The following is a 4,290-nucleotide window of genomic DNA, read 5'->3' on the forward strand; positions in this document are numbered from 1 at the left end:
CTCTGTCTCTCTCTCTCAATTTTGTGTGTGTGTGTGCGTGTCTGTTTGTGTCTGTGTGTGTGTGTGTATGTGTGTGTATGTTTGATGAATTGGGATGTATATGCATGTTTGTATGTGTGTCAACACACTTACGTTTGCAGGTGCACACACATGTATTCATTTGTGTACATACATTTGGAGACTCAAGTATAATGTACCTATAGTGTTCCAATTTCTTGAAGTAGGATCATTTAAACACAAAGCTTTCTAGTAGCTAGGCTTACTACACAGATTTCTACCAGGATTTACTGTCCCTGCATTCCCAAGATTGGAATTGCATATAGGTTACACCACCTACTACACATTTATGTGGATTCTGGTGATATAAACTCTGGGATATTTTGCTTGTATAATACTTTATCAACTGAGTCATCTCTCCAGCCTAATTTTTAAAAGATAATTATAATTTATAAGAAATATAATTAATTTTAAATATATGTTAATATAATTTTTTAAATTATATTTTTTTAAAATTAGAGTGGTTACTTTCTGCAGTTGAAAAGCAGGACATATTTTAGGAATGACATCTCTGGTGATGCTGCTACCCTTGACTCATGACAGTACCGTCCCAGAACTCATCTGCTCGCCTTTGTAACTAACACACATCTACTTCTAGGAAAGCAGCACAGATGTCATGAAGCCATTGATTTCCATTGCGTCTTTCAGTTAACTCAGCGAATCTTAGATTCTCAAATTTTGCTCTTTTAAGAGTTGTTAGTTTGTTTTTTAAATATCTGTAGATTATTAGTTACTGAATTTGTAAAGTATTTTCTTAAAGGATGATTTTGAATTTCTAAGATATAGTATTTTTATCTCTTCTTTAATGGAGAAGTCTGTGACAAAACTTTACATTCTTTCCTTCTGTCTCAGATTTTTCTTTATTACTATCTAGCAGCATTAATTAAAATTCTGATTTTCTACTTTTTGTAAGTAGTGAGTTGTCTTAACTAAGATTTCCAATGCTGTGATAAAACACTGTGACCTACAGCAACTTGTAGGAGAAAGGGTTTATTTCATCTTATATTTCCAGGTAACAGTCAGTGACTTAGGGAACTCAGAGCTAGAACTGAAGCAGGGCAGAAACCTGATAGGAATTGAAGAGTTAGCCATGAAGAAACACTCCTTACTGCTTGCTACTCTTGGCCTGCTCAGTCCGCTTTCATTAACAACCCAGAACCACCTTCCCAGGCATGGCACCGATCATAATGGGCCCCCAACAACCACCAATTAAGGAAATATCTCACAGGCTTGACTCCAGGACAATCTATAGAAGCATAGCATTTCCTCTATTGCGTTTCCTTTCTCTCACATAAACTTAGATTGTTTTAAGTTGACAATAAACAACAAATGAAAATAATAACAACACACAGGCATCGTCTTAGCGGCTTGTTCTCTACAGAGGTCCTCTGAGCTATTTTGAAGGAATGTCTAAATGACAATGTTTTCATTCCTTGCTGCTATAATGTGTAGTGTCCTTTCACTATGATAACTGGACTCTCATTTATAGCTTCAGATTTCCTTCCACTGGAACTTTCTACTTCCCTTTTGTTATGGCATTTTGTTGTCCTTGAGATCAGTTTGCTATTCTAGTTACATGCTTATCTCTGACTTCTCTCGAACTCTTCCAAGACAATGCTTTCCCTAATGTTCCACTCCAGTTATTCTGTTTATTGTCTTTACTTCCACTTCCATATTTTGGACATTTCTTTTTTCTTTTACCTTGTCTTTTCTCAATGCGGTGTAACTTGATCGTCTTGAATTCCTTTGTGTATTAACTAGGGGAGGACAGATTGTGTCCTTTGAATTATCTCTTCTATGTGCTTTTTTATCAAATCTGAAGTTTTAAGTTCTGCTCTTTCTCGGAAGTTTAGCTATGCTGGAACATTACTCATTAAAATCAATGGAAATATAAGTGGATGATTATTCCTCCATGATATTTGTGTCCCTACAATGCTACATTCCTGAAAGAGAGATTATACTTTGCATTTCTGCATATCTATGAGTCAGCCAGCAAACTTTAAACATCAAGCAAAGGGATATACCAAGGTTTTCTAAATAAGCTATGTTTCCTAGATTTTAATTCTATGAAAGATTTACATTGGAGGATTTAGATTCTGAATCTTGTTCTTTCTAGAAAGTTGGCTGAATTTTTTCACATTCTATTTCTCAGGCTTTACTGGCATTTTAAATAACCATACTTAGACCTGGATAAGGTTTCAGGGACCAGGAGTCACTTATGAATCTGTTTTTATTAATCATCTTATTTCTTGCATCCCAAATCAGTTCTCTTGCCACTTCTGCTCTCATTATGGAGTAACTGTATGGCTCTGCCAGCAAAACACCTTCTACATTTGTCATAGACTTCTCTGACTATTTCTGTTTTTTTTTTTTCCTGTTACACTTATCCGTGTCAGCCCAATTTTCTTTTTTTTCTAGAAATTTGACTTTTATTGCAAAAAAGAAAACTCTAGTACCAAGCTCTTGTGAAGCAGACACACTCCTGAAAACTTTATATATCTTAGTTTTGTTTTTATTTATTTTTTTTCTCAAATCGTAATTCATTCACACAGGGGTTATAAACACAGAAAGGCAGGATGTGGGGAAGGGAATGACACTGGAGCACTGGAGTGTGGGTGTTCAGGGGGAATACAGATATCATCAGAACCAGGTATCTGCTGGGTGAAGATTCAGGGGACAAGTCACTATGACTCTGCCTATGACTCACTTGTCCTTATCTAAGTTGGTATTGTCTGCCCAGGCTACCTATTTACAAGGTCTATGACTACTCAGGCTTGTAAATTTCCACAAAAGCTGCCTGTTTACATTAGCTTATAGCCATCTGTTTCAATGTTTTTCCACTGAGACCCAAGACTTGGTGTTAGTATACATGTATGACAGGCCTATTGCTGATTTTAGGCCTATCAGCCCAATTTTCAAAACATCTAGAAATGTAGACAGGTATTACATGTCCTGGTACCACCCTTCCTGTTCCATTACAATAGCTCTTTTCAGATTTTATTATAATCTTGACACTTTTTGTGAAAAAAAAAAGGCTATTAACAAAAGAATATTAACAAAACTCAAGCTTCTAGGGTAATCAGTATTTTTGACAACAAGATTCCTAGTGTGCAGGTTAAAAAAAAAAAGTGTGAGTGAGGTCTGGTGGTCTATTATAAGAGAGGAATCTAGCTGGAGTTGAGGGAACCCAATTCTTTCTTCCTTTTTCTTCTTTCCTTCATTTCATTTCATCTTTCTTTCTTCCAGGATAAAATTTGAATGTAGCCACCTACTACCTCAGATTATGCAGCTGAGTTTTCCACATTTGGAAAAACCACAGGGTTCTGCACACCCAGAATTCTATGGAGAGACTGGCCGAGGAAAAATGTTTTACTTGATCATAGTATCTTCCCTGCCAGGTCAGTAGCTCCAAATACATTTTACTGGGAATAGGAATCAATAACCATTCCTCAAAGGAAGGTGGTTATCTTTCTCACTCTGGCAATAATAAAAACTACTCACGGCTCTTGAGGGGAACACTATTTTTCTCCCAAGGCTGTCCACCAAACTAGCACATTTTAAGGTAATCCAATACTCAGGCACCCATATCTGTTTCCAGATAACAAAGAAACATGGGATCCCAAGACCCACGCTGCCCAGTAGAATTATGAGATGAATATTAACACAGATTTCTGTGAAGATAATACATCTACATTTTCCTGAAACACAAAGACCTGGTTTGGTACCAGTATAAACTGTCTATTTGGGCTTTGGTTCTAGGAACGACACTATTAGTTTCATTGTAGATTATTACTTGTACAAAAAAAAAATAAGACTCAAATGTCAAAATTTCAAGAAATAAAGAATAAGGTCCATTTGCACCCCCGTTTGGTGATCCATCACTTTGACATCTAACTACATTACTAAACAGTCTCTTCATTGAATCGTTGACAAATTTGGGAGAGATTTCAACGACAGTCTAGAAGTCCTTTTCTTCTTTAACTTATTTTAATGCATTGCATTTGGCTTTGAATTGTAATTATCTTGTGTGAATGTCTTTTATTATCTTATTTCACAACTTCTTATGAGTTATCTTCAATGTCATACAAACTTTAAAAATATTTTAATCAATGTTAAATGTATCTCAAAGCACTTAACTATGCTATAACAAAAGAATTTTTAAAGCTTTTAAAACTTATACTGACAAGCAAAATATATTCGCTTTCAACATTTATCCCAGCCTATTATAATCAA

At 35.5% G+C, this 4,290-nt stretch overlaps 1 non-coding gene across 1 annotated transcript; it reads right to left on the reverse strand.

Annotated features, from left to right (window-relative positions):
• Positions 1-3,300: 3,300 nt before the first annotated feature.
• On the reverse strand, positions 3,301-3,463 carry LOC114621449. Its single transcript, XR_003711431.1, has one exon. It is a non-coding gene; the product is annotated as a U1 spliceosomal RNA (small nuclear RNA).
• Between the last annotated feature and the right edge of the window lie 827 nt (positions 3,464-4,290).

This window comes from Grammomys surdaster, unplaced genomic scaffold, assembly GCF_004785775.1.
Source record: "Grammomys surdaster isolate TR1022 unplaced genomic scaffold, NIH_TR_1.0 174, whole genome shotgun sequence".
Lineage (NCBI taxonomy): Eukaryota > Metazoa > Chordata > Mammalia > Rodentia > Muridae > Grammomys > Grammomys surdaster.